Source organism: Aythya fuligula, chromosome Z (assembly GCF_009819795.1).
Source record: "Aythya fuligula isolate bAytFul2 chromosome Z, bAytFul2.pri, whole genome shotgun sequence".
Classification (NCBI taxonomy): domain Eukaryota; kingdom Metazoa; phylum Chordata; class Aves; order Anseriformes; family Anatidae; genus Aythya; species Aythya fuligula.
Window position 1 is genome coordinate 60734985 of NC_045593.1, and position 23206 is coordinate 60758190.

Here is a 23206-nt window from a genome sequence, read left to right on the forward strand (position 1 = left end):
AAGAAGGTAAAATTGTTCTGGATACACTTAAGACATCTGCATATCTTTCTTTTTTTCAACAAGTTTTTTTTGTTTGTTTGTTTTTCTTTTCTGAGCAGTATATATTCCCAGTGAAAACAACAGAAATGCAAATTCTATATTCTGATTTTGTGATAAAACCTGTACTTTCCTGCCAAACTGCACAGGAATGTCTCACTGTATATGGAATCATAAGTCCTGAATACCTGAGGGCATTCTGGGTGTGCAAGAACATTGTCTTGTTATCACAGAACTCAGAAGCAAAACAAATTTTGAAATATCTAGTCCACCACTGAGCCTCAGGTGAATACATACATAGGAACAATATTCCTGCTGTGCTATATATCACCTTTATCCACAGCTCCAAATTGCCTGACTAGTTTGTCACTTAACTGCATGCTGGCAGCTTATGGTGACTTGGTGAGACTCTGGCAAGGCAAATTTTGAAAAGATAGCCCAGAGATAAAGGAGACCACCAACAAGATTATAGGTACAACACCACATTTAAACTGCACCGATCTGGGGTTATTGGATGTGATTTATATAGGTCCAATGCAGTTTCTCAGAGCAATGATCTCTTAAGGACTAAAGATTTTTTCTAGTTGCGCATCTTCCAACTATAGATACAAGGCAAGTCTTTGGAGGGGTGTGTATTTAGAAACCACTAAAGCTGAAAATAGGCCAAAAGGAAGAGAAAAAGGGCCAGTTACATCCAAACAACTGCAGACTGGGCAGTGGCCATGTATTTTCTTCATAAACCGATGTCTAATGTCTACTGATATCACTCTAAAAAACAGTGTAGTAAGAAATTTCATCTTTAATTTTGATCTGACAACATCTTATATCTTCACTTCTGCATATTCCTCTCATCTGAGGACTGTAACACCAACTATGTGCGAATTTTGAAGATTTTAACTACTAAAAACATTTGACAAATGGTACAGAGATCAACCACTGACCGATTTGCCTTATGTATCATTCAACAAGAACCAAAGCAGTTTAAAAAAAAAAAAAAAGTCTTCTGACAACTCAGGAAAGTTTTAAATTAGGCACAGACAAACACGAATTCAGTACATTCTCTCTAGCACTTCAGCTTTTCTAAAGATAAACTAAACTCTCTACTTCCATTAACATGCTAGGAGAAGGACACTCTTATATTATCATCCTCCCTTTACAGAGAGTATGATTCTCTGCTGCAGACAGGTTTGCCCTAGCTAAAAAGGAAACAAATTCATGAACAATAAATAGCATAAATGCCCAACATGACAAATTTATAACAGAAGTTAAACCTTTAAAATATAAACAATTTATTTCATATAACTGATATATTTGGGTGCATGAAGTGATGTTTTGATTGCAAATAATAGAATTACTACATCTTAAAATATCTTCTATGTGTAGTGTAGAATTTTCAACATCCAAAACAACATTTATGAAAAAATAGTTTTGGTAAAAAATAGTGACAGCAGATTATGGGTATTAAATAGCACAGAGACTAGTAGTCAACATTTCCAGTGGTTTTTGGATATCTGGCTTCTATTTGGTCAGAAAAAGATTTTTACCTCCCTGTTCGTTACCTTGTAAGCCTCATGACCTTCCCAGTTTACAAAAATTATTTGCAACCTGTCAAATGTATTGTGATGTCATCTGAATATCCTTTACATTCCCTGTGGTTGAAGTCACAACTTTTGTCAGGCATTTTGCTATTGCAAATGGAAATTTCTATTCTTAAATCTTTACTTATAAATAAAATAGCAGTGCATTGAAACCGCTGAGGTCTTCAGGTTCATTTCAATAACAAATCCCATCCTTTCCTGTCAGCTCATAAAAACCCACCACCTGTTGGAGGTGACTTCAAGATCCACTGGGAAACATTGTAAAAATCTCCCAGTCAGCACTGTAATCTCACAGTCAGCATTCTTTACTATACTAGTATCTATGAATATCATCCTTCTTTTTCAGACCCAGAGTCATTTATAGTAATTTGTATTTTAATAGGATTCCCAGCCAGCCAGCCTGTAATGAAGATCAGTAAATATTCTGTTTGGCTAGCTACTCTTCACACATAACTGCATTTTTCTGTGACAGTATTAATTGGGAGGAAAAATTAACATACTTATTTCTGTGTAGATATATATATAATACATATGTATATATATGTACACATACAAACTTGCAGTTTCACAAGAACATCTTCTCATAAAATGAATATGAAATAGTACCAGAGAATCACAGAATCAAAGAATATCCCAAGCTGGAAGGGACCCATAAGGAGCACAGAGTCCAACTCCAGGCTCAACACTGCACCACCCAAAAAACAGACCATGTGTTTGAGAGTGTTGTTCAAACACTTGAACTCTGTCAGGCTTGGTTTTGTGACCACTGCCCTGGGGAACCTGTCCCAGTGCCTGACCACCCCCTTGGTGAGTAACATTTTCCTGACACCCAGCCTGACCCTCCCCTGACTCATTATGCTGTACTCCCCTGACTCTTCATGCTGTACTCATACCAAGTATAGAAACATCTAATGATAACTTTCTTGAACTAATTATCTGATGAAGGGGCTAAAAAACCTAATTGTACTGTGTCTGTTTTTTTTGCAGGGCACTGAGAACATGCAGTAGTTCAGACTTTATATATAAATAAGCATGTAGCACTGTAGTCAAGCATGCTGACCTACTGTTCAGTTAGAGTACTTGATGAATGAATCCAATCTGTCATTATTTATATACAGTCCCAGAAACATAATAAAACAAGCTTTGTAGGTAGAATTATTATCTTTCATTAGATCGAATTCTACAGGGGAGAAAAAAGTAGTTAAGTTCCAGACAGATCTGGAATAGAAATAACAAAGATAAATTTAAAGCTAAAATAAGTTTTTATGATTGAAAACAGTGTTCTTCTGCTTAGTTAGGTTGTTTTCTATTTTATCATCTGCAGTGTCTAGCACTGATACGCATACTAGAGCTTTTAAGTTCAAACAGACCAGTTCACTGTTTCTGCTGTGAATAGGTCCCAGAAATGGTAACCTCTTTCATTGTATAGTGAACTCCCAAGAGCTGACCTATTCTGCAAAATGAATGATCAGTGACAGATGGAAAAAAATGCACAGAAAATTACCAATAACATGTATGCAATAAATATGTAACCTTAACTCTGTTGACAATGCAATATGTAACTGTATACTAAATTTTCTTCTTTACCACCCTGGAGAGAGGACAAGTTAAATATGGCTTCTGCAACCTACCAAGTATTTCAGAGTACTGAACTGACATTCAGACATACTATTTAAACAGATTAAACTAGTATAATCTGAAAACACATTATCAAAGAAATTATACTGCAGTCTACAGAAGTGCACCTTATCAGTGAGAATACAGAAATTCACAGCTAATTCTTTTATAGATCAGTAGTGTTCTTCCAAGAATCTTTAATAATCTGATTGTCTAGTCGACTTTCATTGACTTTCATTCACCCTGTCTTGCTTCATGTTAGTCTTAGTTTGAAAAAGTAATATAGGATGATGAGGAGAGATTTATAAGTTATGCACTAAAGCACTGTGAATGGGAAATACACTGGGCTGGAACTAATGGCACAGATTTTGCTCCTGTTAAAAAGATCTATGATAACTGAGATATGGTTTAATCATTTTCTTTTTATGTATTACAGCCTATTATATATGAATTCCATTTCTGTATTGTTTTATATACATTCAATATTTTGGCTATTGTGTATTAAATTCTATGAGTATTAGTTTATTTTACATTCCATAACTGAAGCAGCAAAACCAAAGAGTTCTAAAAAAGGATGATAATTCAAAAATGAAGTTTGAAACGAGACAAGCTACTTAAATTCCAACTAAAATGCCCAGCAATTAATAAAAACCTAGAGAAGCCGATACAGAATAATTGAAATGAAAAAGAGAGAGGAATAAAAGTACTAACTGACCCAGAATGGACACCATGTTCTCTCATTCAAACAGGGGTGCTGCAAGTACACCTAAATGTGTATTTTTCACATTTAATACATAAATAAAAGTTTGCAATATATATGTATACATATTCAGTAAAAAGACACCAAGATAAACGCTAGTAGAGTAAAATATGCTCTCATCTAAGTATAGAGTTGGTCTGCCATGAATGTAACATCCAAGTGTGCATTGCACAAGTCAGCACTAATGGTAGATGAAACCCATTTACTCCTAATGCCCTACTCCATGAATCTTTACCTGTCTTCAAGAGACACCAGCTTAACCACACTTAACTGCATGGGAAGAAAGGAAGGGTCAGAAAGGACTCACTTGAATTCAGCTTTATATTTGGTAAGTTCGGAAAGAGAGAGGCTTACTAAAAGCACATCTGCTAAATCAGTCCTAAAACTTGGTTGCTTTCCTTCTATACTACAGACTTTGTTGCTATACTACAGACTTAAAGGCACACATATAACCCACTCAGAAATCTCCTTTGCATGAAGCATGTGGCCAGGCCCTCCAAAACTGTTTCATATCCCATACTTAAAACAATATCCGTTGTCCACTTGAGCTTTCAGGTAAGCATGATTACTCACATAAAAATGCATACAAAAAAGCAGCATAAAGCAACACGATAGTACATACAAAGAAATGGATATTTGCCACACAGGGAAGGATGCTATTGTCTTTTTTTTTTGACCAAAATTTTAAAATGACTTTTTAATAGAGGGTCAAACAGATGACAGTATTGCACTTTAAGTTAGAAACCAGGAAACTTATGCTATAACTGAAGCATATATATGTACATACATGTATATATGTATGTACATGTTATACCTTTATAGACCATGAGTAAATAATTACTAGCAAAATTCTGAATTCAAACACTTTCGAATTCAAACATAAATTCAATTTCATTTTAAATTCATTTCTACAGTAGACTTTAATACTTAAAGTATCCACTGATAGAGTATCCACAGACAGAATCCTAGGGCTCCAGCAAGACCGGCCTTTAGGAATCCCAGCTCCCAGAGGCCAGGCTGAAAGATGACAGAGCAAGGAAAATGTACATTTAGTGTATGATGATCATGTAATTAAGCTATACTTAAGCAAACTGGACATTCGCAAGTCCATGGATCCAGACAGGGTGCACCCATGAGTGCTGAGGGAGCTGTCAGACGGGATTGTCATGACACTATAATCTTTACTCAATTGTGGCAAGTGGGAGAAGTGCCAGGAGACCAGAGGAAGGCAGCTATCACTCCTATCTTCAAGAACGGCAAGGAGGTCCCAGGGAACTACTGCTCAGCCTCACCTCAATCTCTGGGAAGTTAATGGGAAGGTTCATCATAGAAGCTATTTCCAGGATTAGAGAAGCACAGGAAGGAGAAGAAAATTACCAGAAGTAGTTAGCATGGATTCACCAAAGGGAAGTCACACCTGACCAACCTGACAAGGTTCTTTAATGAAATCACCAGCCTGATGGATGAGGGGGAAGAGTGTTTTCCTGGACTCTAATAAGGCCTTTACACTGCCCCACTTTAAATCCTCATAGAGAAGCTGTTGAAGTATGGTGTGAGGTGGATTGATAACTGACAGAACAGCTGGACTCACAAGATAGTGGTAAGTGGTGCAAGGTTTCACTGGAGCACAACGAGTGGAATACCCTTGGTGTCAATACTGGGTCCAGTCTTGTTTAACTTCATTAACAACCTGGACAATGGTGTAGAGCACACCTTTTAAATTTCCAGATGACATGAAAGAGGGGGGGAGATGCTGACTCACCAGAGGGCCATGCAGCCATCCAGAGAGCCATTAACAGGCTGGAGACGTGTACTGGCAAGAATCTCGTGAAGTTCAACAAGGAAGAAGTGTACAGCCTTTTACCTGGGGAGGAACAGCCCCAGGCACCAGGACATGCTGGGAGCCACCCAGCTGGAAAGCAGCTCTGCAGATAAAGACCTGAGAGTCCTGGTAGACTATAAGCTGAAAATGAGTCAGCAATGTTGTGCCCTTGCCACAAAGATGGCTGATGGGCTGCATTAGGCAAAATGTCACCAGACGGTAAAGAGCGTTGTTTCTCCTCTACTCAGTCATTGGTGAGGTTGCACTTGGTGTGCTGTGTCTGGTTCTGGATTCCCCAGTCCAAGAGAGATCTAGGCACACTGGAAAGAGTCAAACTGAGGGCTACCAAGCTGATCAATGTACTAGAGTACCACTCCTATGAGCAGAGGCTGAGAGAGCTGTGGCTGTTCAGCGTGGAGAAGAGGAGGCACGGGAGGTACTTATCATCACAGGAAGTTCTGTCTGAACATCAGGAAGCACTTTATTACTGAAGAGACTACAGAGCACTGGAATAGGTTGTTCAGAGAGGTAGGAGTTTCCCTCCATGGAGATCTTCAAAAGCCATCTGGAAAAGGCTAATGGTATCCTGGGCTGCACCAGGAAAAAAGTACTACCAACAGGTCAAAGAAGGTGATCCTTCCCCTCTACTTAGCACTGGAGATACCAAACCTGGAGTACCGGTTCCAGTTCTGAGGTCCCTAGCACAAGAGAGACAGAGTCCAATGAAGGGCCACGAAAATGATTAAGGTACACGAGCACCTTTTCTATGAGGAAAGGCTGAGGGAGCTGGAACTGATCAGCCTCGAGAAGAGGGGGATCTCATTGATGTCTACAGATACCTGAAGGGACGGTGCAAAGAGGACAGAGCCAGTCGCTTTTCAGTGGTGCTCAGTGACAGAGCAAGGGGCACAAACTGAAACTCAGGAGGTTCAAGATTCCCTCTGAACATGTACAGGCTGCCCAAAGAGATTGTGGAGTTGCCCTCCTTGGAGATAATCCAAAGCCACCTGGACAAGAGGCTCAGTGTGTCCCTTCTTCAGCAGAGGGGCTGAACCAGATGACCTCCAGAGGTCTCTTCCAACCTCAGCCATTCTGTGATGCTGTGATTTAAATATTTGTCATAAAGTCTCTGAAGAAGTAAATACTATTGGCAAGGATACATTTACTTCTTTATCCTTTAGTACGATTACAGAACACTGACAAAAATAAGGCACAGATAATCTGTCATCCTAGTAAGTTTTCACGATATCCAAATTTCATTACTAAAGATCAGCAAGACATGGCTCATCTTAACTAACTCCTGTTGGACATACAATATATTCACATTCAGTCTGGATAAATTTAACCATTTTCTTTATTAAAAAAGAGATTTCACAACTTTCAGCTCTAAGTTCCAGTTGTAATGGGAGATTTAAGAAGCATTACCAACTTCTATGAACATGCAAAATAAAGAAATGTAAACATTTATATTCTTTTATCTATGAAGAAAACAATTGAACTGAAAAAAAAAAGTTTGTTTTTAATATGTATTTGTAATGTTTAGGTTATATTTTCAATATTTTCATAACCCAGGCTTACAATGATGGTTTCCTTTCCATTATGAAAACTTCATACAAATGTGCAGTGTTTCATTAAATAGAATGCTGCTCCTTACTAACAGCAATAAAAATTGTTTAATTATTAACTGAAAGGGATGTTTCTTGAAACAGCTTTCACCATTAAAGTTGAAATGTAAACATGAGATACAGAAGCAGAGCTTGGGAACTCCTACTTATTCAGGTGAACCTTACAATATGAGCTATTCCATCAGAGCAACACTTTATTAGTACAAAAGATTAACACAATAATTGAAGCATGAATTCACAGGAGGCCTTAGCTACCTGAAGCAGCATAGCAAAATACTGGTTCTGTCAGAACTCCTGTGTGCCTTCTGCCTAGTATCCGTGAAGCACTGCCCCTAGGGCTGTTTCATTCTGAGATCAGAATTGGAGATCTGCCTAGAGTTTCAACCCTGTGCACCCTTGCCTACCACAGACCCCATCTACCTCAGGCTCCCTGCATAGGGCTCTATGCAACACTGTGCAATTGTTACCCCACCCCCAATTCTGAGAAGAGGAAAAGAGTGAAAAGGGTTGTGTTGCCGTCCTTTCTTTCATCCTTATATCTTAGTTCAGGAGTTTCTACATCAGGCGAGAGGAAAAGATAGGAAAAAGTATAAGAACTAGCATAAAGAGTTGAAAAGAGTACTTTCACTTTTTGTTTCCTTGTAAACCTTCACCAGCTGGCCTCATCAACTATATTCTACTAATCACTGTAAGTATCAAAAAAACACATACACACAAAAAAAAAAACAAACCAAACCAACCAAACAAAACACACGCAAAGGGATCAGTTTTGCAACATGCTTAGTTGAATAATTAGCTTAAATGATTCATAATTTTATCAGGTATCTTTTTAGAATCTTTTTTAAATTTGGATTTAATGTTTTTTCCCCATTTTAAAGAGGTTTGAACAACTGGCTATAAAGAATGGTGTTCCTATTTTATCTTGATAATAGGAAGAATTTTTGTAGGCTTGTGCTAATTCATCTAACATAGTTTTTAGATATAGAAGTCTAATAACCTTAGTCAAGGGCAGTACAAAGTACTCCTTCCAGTTTTGTGGCACAAAGCTACCACCATGTTAGTACTCTTCTCTTCTCCTTACTGATGACAGCCATTGAAACAGATGAGTTCCTCTCCCCATTTTGATCTATTTTATCCCCTGAATTAATTTATACTAGGCAAAACAACACACTTGGAACATATTAAGTTTGAAATAATAAATAGCTATAGACAACTACTATTTTCAAACTGGTTTAAATAGCTGGGTTAGAAAACAAATCTCAATTCTCAATATAAATTATCTCTGATTCCACATTAATTAACTCACAATTTAATCAAGTACAGTTTGAAGACCCTTATATTGCACGTGGCTATCAACACAATCTAATCCATTTGTTGCAGAGCTAAAATAAAGTTGGTAAAGCAATTCTTCAGCTTATAAAATATTGCCTTTATACCGAACGATGAAATTTATCATCAAAATGTGTTTACACTGGATTGGCAAAATACTGCTTCCAGAACAAGAATATGCTTTTTTTCAACAAACAGCATTTATACACAATCTGACAACCATTCCAATTTCAGAAAACAATATATATATATTTATTTGCAGACAAGTGGTACCACAGTATTACAAATGATCTAATGAAAACTATACATAAGAAATACTGTATATACACAAAAGTTTATGGGAAATGAAGAGTTGTTCAGTGTATTTTTAAAAAAGAATGCAAAATGACTTCTAAGAATTTGAAATAATATCCTGAGCATCTTTTTTTATTCATACATTGTATCTGAAAGACAGATGCATTCACATGCTAAGAAATATATTTTATTTTTTTTTCACTTAGTATAATTCTGAACACAAAGGAAGAAAATATTTCCAAGTAACTGCAAAATAGCTCCACAGTTTATTGGTCTATCCACCTCACCTTCTTCCTAGTGTAAGAAATGCATCAGTCAAGTATTTGTCCATTCTTTGGCAGAAAATGACTTCGCATTACCTCCTCCCACCACAGCCATATTAGCATATTTTCTATTGTGTGTTGTGAGTAGAAGAACAACACAAAACCAGATTATTCAACACCTTTATTGTTCACTCTAACAGAAGAGAACCCATTCCCATTTAAAATCTTTTTGTAAAGAAATTCACTTATATTTTCTCTCTCTGCAATTTGATTTTATACATTCCCATTAAAATTAATGTCCTCTGGCACATTTATCAGTTAATTCTATCACAATTTCAAGGCTTCTAAAGGGGCTGGAAGATTATTTCATATCACAGAGTCAGGTAACATATGTTTTCCACTCATACTTTTGCCCCTCTAAAACAGACTGAGCAGAGCACCTTTATGATCTGAAAGAAAGACCTTGTTCACAAACAACGCTGTAACTACTAAGGTATTTATGCCTATGAACTATGAAATGCTCTTAGTCTACTTTTTGCTTTATTCCAATAACTTTTCTTTTTTAATACAAAAACATTAACTGTTTGGTTTTGTTCAATACTCTGGTAAGCTTTCACACTTATCTTTTCATAGTCTAACTACCCAAATAAACCACTTTGTTTTAATTCATTAAGTATCTAACAAATACGTGTTCCTTTCATTAAGAGCACTACCACAATCTTTACCATAGCAGAAGGTAGCTCTGTTGTCAAATCATTATCATGGGCAAAACAGATACATTACCCTCTTAATATATTACCCTCTTAATATAATATACACATATTTATTTATTTATTCAGGTAAGAAGTTTAAATACAAACTTTGGCAACACGCACTGCTATGATGCGGTACCAACTAAGCAATCACTGTTCCTGACAGATTCTTGCTTATGAAAGCTGTTGCACATTCATCAAGCAAAAAAGTAGTATGAATGTACTACAACCCTCTTTGTACCATTTCTACAGAAAATACTAACTGTATGCTTTTTGTTTGGTATGCTGTAGGGATACACGTTTGTCAGATTCTTCATTATGTCTAAAAATGCTTCCTTGGTGAAACACAGTGATAGGAAAGCCAAAGCAAGACAAAATGCTCATAAAAGGGATGACTTCTAACCAAAACCCCAAATCCTTTCTTCTTGCCAAGGCAAAAGCATTGTCCTAGTATGCAATACAATCACAGGCCTGTAATACTTACTAGCACTAATAAATATGATAGTGGTAATAGAGGCATTGTAACCTCTAAGGCTAATATAGGTACAAAGACAGAAAATATCTGGTATTCTACATAATCATCCAGAAATATTAAGGAAAAATAGTATGCATCCCTTGATGTCACATTTATTTTAGGAGTTAGTAAATATGATAGAAAAAGTAATCTTTTAAAATAATGTGATAAAAATAATCCTCTCTTAAAGAAGTTAGACACTTCTTTAAAAGAATTTAAAATTTTAAATTTAAAAGAATTATAAAATCACACAGTTCTTTGATATAAGTTTTCTATTTAAACCATTTCTCAGAGTTTCAGAGAAATACCATCTAATTTTAATGAGAGGAGAAGCTCTAATAGCAGTTGAAAATGTAATGTAATGTTTACACACAGTACATTCTATGCTATAAAAAAAAAAAAAAGAAAAAAAATCTATAAACCCCACAGTATTTGCTTATGATGTTCATGGAATTATCCTTGCTTTTGCAAGTTAAATCTACCCACACTAGCTATACAAAAAACTATACAATTGAAATACAACACGACTTCATGAAGCAGAGATCATCAGCTGCTATATAACCAGCTGTCCCCATAAAATACCTTAGAATTGCTAGTGCAGAAACTGTAAGTGGGTACAAAACCAAAACCCACCTCCAAAATATTTCCATCCTACAGCATTTCACAGACACTATTTACAAATTTAGCATCTCTTCCTCCTCCACAAGCATACAAAGAAAATATTCCCCAATTTTTCCTGTATAAATCACAGAATCTCTGTCTGCCCAATCCACCAAAATTAATTTAATTCTGGAATGTGGATTCTATTTACAGTCACCATGTAACATGGTGATGAGATGAATAACTGCTTTAAGAGAGGAAAGGAAGAAGAAATTTTGCTCTTCAAAATGGAGGACAGGCTCCTTAACTAGTGAAAAGTCTCTTATTTCACACTGGAAATAGGACAAGAAATAAAATGACAGAATTCCCTATTTATTGCAATAAATACAATTAAAAAAAAAAAAAAAAAAAAAAGAAGAAGAAGATAGCAAAAGGAGTACTATTACAACTGCATAGATCAAAGAAAGTAATTTCATAATTGTTTTTCCTTTTCTATACGTTAATAGCTGTACTCCATAAGGGAAGAAAGGAGATGGTATTTTATTGAAAAATAATAAATGATTCAGCAAATAATATCTAAAAATAACATACTACAGCAAAGCTCATAGTAAAATACAAATAATTTTAATGGACATTACTTTCCATGGGGATACCAATACAATATAACTCTTATACAAAGCAATTTATGTATTAGCTTTCTTGCATAAAACATTTATCACATTATATGGACTATTATGAAAGGAATGTGTTTAAAATAAACAAGAAAACAACACAGCATGTCAAATTTCAGATGCCAACAGGGTTACTGATTGCATTTATTTTAATGCATCTCATAGTGAGTCCAAGGAACCTATAATTTTTAACCAGACTTGCAGATTTCCTTTTGATATTGGAAGGCAGCGTTATAATGAAATGGTATTCTCCTTATGAGAAGTATTTACCCCCCCTCCAGGGAAAAAAAAAAAAAAAAAAAAAAAAAAAGATTAATTGTATGTGTACAAAAACAATCTTAGATTATAGGTTAATAGATATATGTTTATTACAGGCTAACAGACATGCTACTCATTAGTAATTCTTATTCATCCTGCTCAAATATGAGCACTAGAAGACTTCACATTTTATTAATAAAAAATTTAGAACATTCCATTACCATTCTAACCTGTCAGAAACAGGCAGGGGCAGAATATAAGTCCTATATGGTGGAGACTTTATTTTCAGAGCACTTAATATTCGGAACAGATGGGAACCACAAGTTCAGATGAAGTCAGGAAATGTAGCATGATCTTACCAACAGTGAAAATGAATGGAAATTGAAATGGCTTCGGTTTGATTTATAAATGATCTTCACACAATAGAGCTACTATTGCAAAGGAAACAATAATTAGAAGCAATAGGGAGAGATTTTTTCTTTCTAATTTTTCATCAGTGAACTGCATGCATTACTGTTGATTTAATTCAAAGTGCATCACTGTTACATGAGTCTTATTAAGTAGTACACCAACCCATATTCAGTTAGAAGCAGAATCAGCAGAATGATGCAGCTGAAATCCTGAAAAGCACCACACGTGATGAACAGACGTTATGTCAAATCACATCCTCCAAGTCTTGCACTTGCATGAAATACCTTTCCATGCTTTCTGATCTACCTGGCACCACAATGTTCATATGGTCTGCTCAGGAGAGAGGCTCATATAGCATCATAATTCTCTTAATAGCAGCTTTAGAGTTTTGTTCCTACATTTACAAATCAGTAGAGAATCCTCCGTGAAATGTTATGGTAAGAAGTAAACATGCTACACCCTGTGAGAGTTATTACGTGAATGGTACTGGCCTACAATGAAAAGCTGCAGGAAAATTAGTCATTAAAATGGTAATCTTCAGTATTCACTACTGTGATTTACTACTTCATTACAATCACAGTTTGATATCAGCAGTAACTGGTAGGAGCTACCTCCTAACATAGTAACAATAAAAACAAAAATTAAAATGGCAGAAATAGAGCTTTAATATGCATGTACACAAAGACTCAGACACAAAGAAAATATGGCTCAGAAAAGTTAAAATACAAATTGATATTGTATAGGATACACATACAAATTTTTGTGCACACATCACTGAAAATCTAGTTTTATTGATTTCAGTGAATAATCATCTCTAGCACCAGAAAGAAAACTCTCAAGTTCTGCATATACTGTTTTTTTCCTTATACATCATTCTGTGTTCAGCCAGAATATACCTTAAAACAGCATTATACCATTATACCTTAAAACAGCAAAAATTTAAAATCTTAAAAAAAAAATGCAGCTCAATTTCCATTTTAAGTTAAAAAAGAAAACAAAACAAACAAAAAAAAAACACCTAAAAGTGCTACTTTGTCTTAACTACAATAGCAAGGAAAACCAATAATCGAAAAGTACTAAAGAGATGGTAACAGATAATTTACCAAAATTCTTCACAACAGATCTGATTCTTTGAGTGGACTTTTTTTTTTTTTTTTTTTACTTTTGCACAGAGTAATTCCTCAAAATATACACACAGAGAGATTCTGGGGTTTGCTTTATTTGTTATCACAATACGTAGAAGAAACAGTCTTGGCTTTTGTTTTCTGAAAGTTGAGAGAACAAGGAAACCACCTCTGTTATTTTGAGAGAAAATTGTATGTGCAGTAGTCTGCATCATTTATGTCACTAATTTTGTTCTAACAGAGTTAAGTCTGATGAGTTCTGTGGATGCAGATGGTGAAAGAAATGGAGAATATGTAACAGTAAGCATAAATAAAATATAATCAGGGAGGCACTTAAACGTATTAGTGATACCCATTTGCCTTTTTGCTGTCTGGATTAAGCAATGTTACCTTTCCAAGGCCAAAGACTAAGATCGGAAGACCAATCATCTCATAAAGGTCCTCACTGACACAGCAAAAAGTGAAGGACTGGGAAGCTACATGAGAAGCACACAGACTAAGAAACTAGAAAGTAAGGATGTTAGCACATCCAGGCAGAACATGAAGCCTGCCCAGGGAATTACAGCTGAGACATTACTAAAGATAATAGAAACAAGGTGATGTACATGTGAGCATGAGTTAGATTTGACTTTTTATCCATACGGTTGTCTGAAGACAGATAGAAAAGCTGTTCAAATTATTTCAATCAATCACTGCATGTGTGCACTCAAGAAGAGTGTCCTTCTAATGAGCAATGCATGAGGAACTGCCGTACTAGTTAGGACTACACCGAGGCTACCATCCTGATGAAGCCTGGGACAGACCTCCACACAGACAGGCAGCCAGAGCAGAACCCGTCCTCACACAGATCCACAGCTGCAGGCTGACAGGCTCATGCGAAACCCTGCGTGCTGTGTGATGATGGCAAGACCAGCACAAGAGGGTGCTGACGTTCAGCAAATCAATTTTAAAAGGAGGAGGAAAATAAATAAATAAATAAACCTCCACCACCACCAAGAGACACAATTCGGAGTTCAGTACATTCAGAAAATTGAGATCACAACTGTTGCAGGCCTTAAAGACATGACAGAGGAGGAAAGGTAAAACCAAAAAAGTAAGAAACAAGCAAACTGGAAGATTTTCTTTTGTTTTGTTTTTCTTTTTTAACTTCTTGACTTGACTTGATATAACTTACAAGTCAGAATGATCACAAATTGTCATTTAGGTTTGAAAAAGTCAAAGTTTTTTTTAAAAAAGCTAACATAAATAAACCCAATTCTCATTAGACATGAATAATAGGCACATTACATAGTTCTTTAACCACCTCAAGATTTTAAAAAAGGAAAAACACTTTTTTTTCTGATCCTTCTAATTTGTGCCAGTATAACTTCTTTCACCTTTACAACCCCTCTCCATTTCCCTATTGGTAAATATGATAATTATAAGCAGCAAAGTAATTTTTATGCCAGAACTGTAAAACAAGCCATATAAATCAATAAGAGAAGATGAGCAATTACCTTACTGAAAAACACAAAAACTATTGCCAGCACCTTAAATCTTTTGATGAAACCCTTCACAAATCAGCCGCAATTTTGTGAAAACAGCAAACTACACAATATCCAATGCTTTGCATAATCAATGCATCTACAACATCTTCAGCTTCTGGCAAAGCAATCAATTAGGGTCAGCTCTCAAATAATCATCAGTAGTGCCCAAGTACACTGGTTAATGACTTTCACTTGTACTGTGTCAGCAATTTTTCAGTGGAGTGAGCAAGAGAGACAGAGACAGCAAGAATGAAGTTCTGCCTACTCATAATTATGAACAGAAGAACAAATGTGTTATTTCTATTCTCAATGTAACATCTGGAAAGGTGTTACAAAATAGTTATTTTTTCTTGCCTTTTTGCATCCCCAGCTCGCCCCCCAATACATCTGCAGAATCTGCAGGACACAAATGAAGGCTCAGGCCTCTTCGGGCTCTCCTTGGCAACTGCTTTTTCTTCAGAAAGAACAGTATAAATTGCCAGGCAATCATAAAAATCATATCCTACCCTGTTCCTTTATTCCTGGATATTCAGACCCCTAGACATCTTAGTCTCAATGTCTTACAAAAATTGTTAAGCTCTGCAACCTCATATATCGCAATGCCTTCTTCTGACCTCATTAGTACAAATTATTCAAACGATTACCATAACAAATTTTAAGGAAAGAAGGAGGACGTGGAGAAAATTGCAAATTCTAAATCATACATCTACCCGGAGAAGACTATTGTCAAGTAAGCATCTGTATTTTTTTACGGCTGTTTTGAGGAGTTTCCTTGGATGAAGAAAATGCAACAACTTGCAACTAAAGCCCTTCATAAGGTATCACAGAGTAACTGAAGAATGTGGAAATCAATATAAGAATTAAAAGACAGGAATGGAAATGACTAAGATGGATGGACAGGGTAGATGGAAAGGAAATGGCAACGAATTAGATTGAAAGGAGAACAATTGATGTGGACAGTGTTCAGAGTTACAAGCACAATAGTCTTGAAATAGGTATTAAATAGTTTCATTAAGAATGTGCCATCTCCAAGAAGCAGAATGGAATGAATTTTCTTGGCAACTTCAGTATAGTTGTCATTCAGTGTAGTCAAACTCAGTGTAGCCAACATAAACGAGAATAACACTTCTGTTTATGAAGAACTGGTTGAGTGTGAAGATGGGAGACACTGACATTCACACTCAAATTCCGACTAGATAAATGTAGAAAAGAAGCACCAAACTCATGGCATGGAACAAAATGGAAGTAAATTACATACCTGAAAAGAGCACAGATTTTACCAGAGTCAGATACAAGTCATAATCTAATCTCTCTCCCAAGATACACCAGAACGTAAGAACAGGAGGAAAAATCATCTTAGCTAAAGACAATTATGAGCAAAAATGTTATCTGCAGATATTGGTCACAAACAAATGAAGATTGGAAATTCAAAATAAGTTTCAAATTACCAGTGAAACAACATTCAGAACATTTTAACCTGTCAGTATTAATGGGGTAAGCAACACACCTTGTTTTTGGAGGGAAACAGATAAGACTTCTGAACAGCGTTGCATTATGTGATTAGCTTAGGTACTACACAGGAAAATTCTAGAAGTGTTGTAATCTAATAGCAATTCTGCTGAAACAGCAGAAGTACAACAGTCAAAGCACAAAAAACAACTCAGCTATAGTCATGGCTGCTGACAGATTTCCTTACTGCTTCTTACTCATCCTTACTCTTCTTGATAACTGATAATGCAAAGTCGTCCTCTAGCTAATGAGGACATACTTCAGAAAGGACATCAACTTCAAAGGCATGGGTCAAAACCAAAACCAAACCAAACAAACCCCAACAAAATACATAACACTATGACTGTGACTCAGTTAGAGTGCTGTAGACACATATTTTATTAAGTAACCAGCAGAAAGCAATTATTTCAAAAACAAAAACGGATAGTTGGGGAAGTAACAAATTTTAACATCTCCCCAAAATGCATGTAACAACATTACTGGACAAGTGTTTTCCATGGAGTGCAATAAGATTTTGCTTCTTGAAGGAAAAGCCCAATCTGCTTACTACATATTCGTACGGATTTGGGCTGGAACAGAGTTCATTTTCTTTCTCATCGATAATATAGTCCTATGTTTTGGATTTGTAAGGAAAACAGTGTTAACACACCAGTGTTTCAGATATTACTGAATAGGCTGGAGGTGCACAAGAAGCTAGGAGGGGACACAGGCAGGACAGCTGATCCTAACTAAATAGTTAGGACAGTTGATCCTAAAGCAATATTGCATACCATCTGATGACATGCTAGGCCATAAAAGCTGGGAGAAAGAAGGAGGGGTGGGGGACATTTGGAGTGGTGGTGTTTGTCTTCCCAAGTAACTGTCACAAGTGATGAAGCCCTGCTTCCAGGAAATAGCTGAACATCTGCCCGCTGATGGGAAGCAGTGAGTGAATGCCTTATAGTACTTTGCTTGTGTGTGTAGCTTTTGCTTTACCTGTTAAACTGCTTTTATCTCAGTCCATGAATTTTCTCACTTGTACACTTTCAATTCTCTCCCCCATTCCACAGAGAAGCAAGCAAGCAGCTCTGTGGGAGCTTTGCTGCCCATTGGGGTTAACTCACAATAGGATTTTAAAAAAAAACACCACACCTTACCTTACTGAAATGATAATTTCCTTCTGTATTAATAAGCCCTTTTGTGAATTTTCTTGGGGTTTTTAATTTCAAGAGTTCCCATCTAAGGAACACGCATCTGTTTCCTTATGCTACAAAGGCTGGTGGTAATTTTCTTCTGACAAATAGATCTAATAAGTGCCCTGTACAAATATACTTACCCCAAGGCCCATGAAATGTGCTTTACTGGGGTAAAATCATTTACCAGGGACTGGCAAGACAGGAAGACTGTTGGGAATTACTCAACAGTGATTTTCACTGTCTTTTTGCAAAGTTAGAACAGTTAGCCTGAAAATGTGCCTTAGACAAATAGGAAAAAGTGACTGCCTCATTTTGCAGTTGTTTTTATTTCCTTTATTATTGCTTCACTGAACAGCAAGAACCCCCGGGAACTGGACAATGCAGTTTATTCAAAGCATTCCTGTTGGTGTAAGAATGTGAAAACAATATCCCAACTTCACTATGAAATGACCTTGATGATCTGCATAACATTTGTCAAAGACTAATAACATTTGTAAAGATACTTGCTAATGTGATTGATTGCATTCCTCACTGCTCCAGTTACCTCAAACTAAATTGCATGCCATTATAATGATGACTTTTGTAAGCGCAGTTTCTTAATTCTTCCTCAGTCTTTCGACAGTGATCTCACAAAAGATTGAAGAAGTTTATAGATCAATAATGTGTGTTGCATAAAATACTGCACTCTAACAACAAGTATTTTTAATCTTTCTGCTAATGAGGTGTTGTGACAGAGCACTGGCAAAGAACGTAATTTCTGAGTAATGGGAGAATAATACCCAAACCTCATTTGCACATATCCAGAATCATGAACAGCAAGTAGTCAGGTGTGAGTGATTCATGGTTGTGTGAGTGGAAACATAAAAAAAAAATAAAGAAAGAAAGAAAGAAAAAATTGAAAAACAAATTATATCATCAACAAGCATACTCTAGACTTACTGATCACAGTACGTCTATCCTGCCGAGCTACACTAGAATGCCCGATGTGCTTTTCCCTGACATTCAGAGTTCAAGCACGTTGCATGATGCAGTGATAACAAGAACAGCTTTGGAAGGAGTCAGACAAGGTTCACAGCACTTACTCATTTGGGGTTCTAGGAACAATAAAAGTGTCTGTACTACTCTCAGTCTCTGAAAACAGTGTATCTTCATTCTGTGGGAGCCCAGTAACTCAGGCCATGGTGACAGACTGTACTGTATTTTCAGGAGAGTTTATGTAGGAAGCAACTGTATCTTTACATGAGCAACAGTAAACACTCTTCCTCTACATAAGCCTGGAGGAGCTTTATCATCCACATCCAGGTTCACCCATATCACAGGTCCAAATGTTACAAAAGGAGCTCTCCTCGATAATTCACAAAGACAAAATTAAGCCAAATGCCAAGAAAAAGGAAATTTCTTTGCAGATCAACTTTGTATGCAAAAAATTGAGCCAAAAGACAGCTTCCAACAAAAACTTATGTTTGGACTGGTTCAGGCATCAAATGAATATTACTGGTATGTTCCAGCTACAGACACTGCACAAGATGATACACTCAATCTCTGCAGGCAAAACTGATGATGCTGGAACCTCGGCTGACTGCCAGATGACCACCAAGCCTCTCTCACTCCCACTCCTGTTAGTGGATTTATATGGAAAAATTTGGTAGCTGGGGACCTGCTGTGGCGGCCTCGGTGAGCAGAGCCCCATGTCAGGTCAGAGCGAGCTCCAAGTGCTCTAAAAGGGACCTGCTGCTGGCCAGAGCTGAGCCAGGGAGTGATGCTGGGTGGGCTTCTGGGACAGCAAAGTTAAGAAAGGGAAAAAAAAAAAAAAAAACAACTGCTGCGCAACAGCAGATGGGAGAATGAAGAGTGAGAACCAGCCCTACAGTCCCCAGTGAGTGCAGCAGGAGGGCAGGAGGTGCCCTCTGCCAGGCAGGCAGCAGCAGCTCCCCTGAGACCTGTGCAGGGAGAGGCCCCTGGTGGAGCAGGCTGTCCCCCTGCAGCATGGTGGAGCAGGTAAGATGAAAAGTCTCTCTCCATGGCCCTAAGCCTCCTCCAGGCCACTTCCACCTGCTCCACCAGGGGCTCCTCCACCCATGGGGGGGCTGCAGCATGGAGATCTGCTCCATGTGGGACCCATGGGCTGCAGGGGGACAGCCTGCTCCACCAGGGGCCTCTCCCTGCACAGCCCGCAGGGGAACTGCTGCTGCCTGCCTGCAGCACCTCCTGCCCTCCTGCGGCACTCACCTGGGGGCTGCAGGGCTGCTTCTCTCACACTTGCTCCTCACTCATCTTTCCCACAAGCACCATTTTCCTCCTTAAACCTGTTTTCCCGAGGCTCCACCATCTGGGCTGTGCAGACCGACCGTGCCCTGCGGTGAGGCCGCTGGAGCTGTCTGGAACCATCTGTGTAGGCACGGGGCAGCCCCGGCTTCGCCGCATGCAGCAGCCCCACAGGTAGCAACATGATGGCTACACCACATACACTGATAAAGGAACTCCTTGATCTTTCACCAGTTTTGGTCCTTGCCTTTATTAGATTTCCACAAATACTAAAATCCTACCCACCAAAATCAATTAGTCCCTGTTTTCAGGGCATAAGTACTCCGTGATGATAGCAACAAAACATCTTCACACAGTTGCACACACTAAGGGAAGTTCAAATTTGCTGCTGGCACCCACCTGCCTGCACCAGATTAAAGATGGTCAGACTATTATGAGTCATTACTATGATCAAATACGTCTGTGGCCATGTTCTTTAACAAAAGGACACATTAGCCATCTTTTTATCTGCCATCTTATAAATTCTCACATCACACATCTAGGCAGGTGACACACTGAAGAACTTTATTAACTTTCTGACCTAAGAAGCTCATCTGTCATCCTCTGTCATATAGATTAATTCTTAAAGAAGCATGTTATAGAAATATTTCTCAACTACTTTCACATAGTTGTAGCTATTCAGAAATACACATTCAAACAATTTTCAGCTGAAATACTGTGATGTTTATAAAAATATTTCTGCTTGAGTGTATACATTTTTATGGTGGGGGCTGTAAGTAAGTAGCCTATCTTTTTACTAAAATAAGACTCAATGATTTTTTTAAACTTTTTTTTTTTTTATTATTATTTGGATAGATGATTGGCTTTTAGTATTATAGAGACTGAGCAAAACTAAGTAAAAAACATACCCAGTAAAACTGAATAAAATGCTCTGTTTTTCAAATCAGGTCAGTTCATGCAGGATAAGGCACTACAGCTTGTATTCACAGCTCATCTCCAGAATTTCCAATAAACAAATGGAAAACAAATAAAATCTGGAAGAATGCAAACTGAACATAGCCATGACAGTTGTTACAATATGGCTGAAAGTACTTAGCGAGCACAGAATAGTGAATAAATTAAAATAATTAGTAAATGAAGAACCATTTTTTCTTTATTTCACACCTGTAAGTTAACACACAGTTTGTTCTCTGTAAACATACAGGACACCTTTTTTTTTTTTTTTTTTTTTGGCTCTTGGATAAATGGCTCCTGCAACTACGGCATTAAGAAATACCAGATAATACAATCTTAAAAAATCCAAGTTTTACATTTTTCTCCTTCATCAGCAAGAAGCTTTGCTCTCCTTAAACTAAGGCAGTTGCAAACTACATTTTTATTCAATTAAAGTAACAATTGATTCTAATATACAAAAACATATTATAGCAATGTTGTATTTATCAGCTAACACTGCTAAAAACATATTACTTAGCTCCAAATTTCATTAGCCAATCTCCAATGTTTTTACTAAAAAGCTTAGTATCATTTCATTAGAGAGACAAGGATTCAACTGCTTCAGGTCACAGAACGGATCTGAAGCAATGTCAGAAAAGACTGCAAATCTCTTTAATCCCACTCCTTTGCTCTTACCCCTGGAATACTACTTTAGCTTTAAACACGTCTCAGTTCAAATCACAGAATCCTATTCATTAATACTTTCAACTATAAACTGTAATTTCACATACTTCAGTTAGGCTACCTTAAAGGTCAAAGAAACATCTTCAGAGGGTAAACTACAGAAGAAAGTGGAGTTAGACACAAAACTATGAACATCACCAGTATTAAAAACACATGGTCTTTTAAGGCTGTACTTTTTTTTTTTTACCTACTTTTCAATAAATCTTACCTTTCCCCCCCTGAAGCACCTTTAGCACTTCTGAACATCTGAATATATGAAAGTATATAAGGCTTAGAAAAGCTATGTATAAAGCTATCCAGAAGCCTAAGTCTAAGAAACACTTTCGTGTCACTATGTGCCAACATTTGGACCTATACAAATAAAATACATTCACAATGCTATAAAATACATCATATCTATCTATCTGTACGCATTTGCCAAGGAACACACACGTTTTCAGACCAGTCAGCATAAAGTATGATGGATGCTTCCTGTTGTATTAATATTCCAAAGCCATGTTCTTCAAAGGAACCCACTTCTACAACGTTATAATCTGCTGGATCCATGCATGCTATATAGAATGGTACTACAGACAAATCCTAGTATGCACAACAACTGTAAACCACAACCTCAAACAAACCAAACACTTCACCTAAAATCTCTATCTGTTTTGGTTATATATACATATATTAAAAAAAAAAAAAAAAAAAAAGAAAGAAAAGAGTGAAATTAGAGTTACTATAAATATATTCTTGCTGGTTTGCTTAACACTTTCGCAGATAAGCTTTTGTGCATTTTGTCTCAGTTGTGTTGCTTTGCACCAACTTACGTCATTCTTTTTATCTATCTGTTTACAACTTTCCAGTGCTTGCAGATGACGGATACGGCTAAAAATCTGATGCTCAAAGGAAGAAATTGTTAAAGGACTAATACTGCACCAGCAGTATCTAAGTTGGACTGGTGCTGTGCCTACTACAACTGTAACCAGATGGCTCGAACAACTGATCGTAATCTTCTGATTACTGGGATTCATCAACAACAGAGATAATAGTATTTACAGTATTTAAAAATAACGAAAAAAAAACAACACCTACTTTCCTCCTGTAATGAGATTTAAATGGATACTCAAATAAATGCCCTTGACAAACACATGAGAAGTCTTTTACTTCAGAAAGCAACTGTAGTTGTTATAAACAAATCAATCATATATTCTTTCACTGCCAATCCAAGGTGGAAAAATACAGATCCCCCTTCTTACTTGTAAACTTAGGCCAAAAGACATGGTATATCCTCAGGGAAGGACAGAAATATTTTCCCTTATCATTAACCAACACTGAGAATCTAGAATTTTTTATTTTTTTTTTAATATAAAGAAAAGCATCGTTTGTTCCCCTTGTTCT

The 23206-nt window shown here is 36.9% G+C and overlaps 1 protein-coding gene across 1 annotated transcript in view; it reads right to left on the reverse strand.

Annotated features, from left to right (window-relative positions):
• Positions 1-23206, reverse strand: part of FBXL17 (F-box and leucine rich repeat protein 17) — a 311268-nt gene that overhangs the window by 217470 nt on the left and 70592 nt on the right. The gene's annotated exons all lie outside the window — the stretch shown is intronic.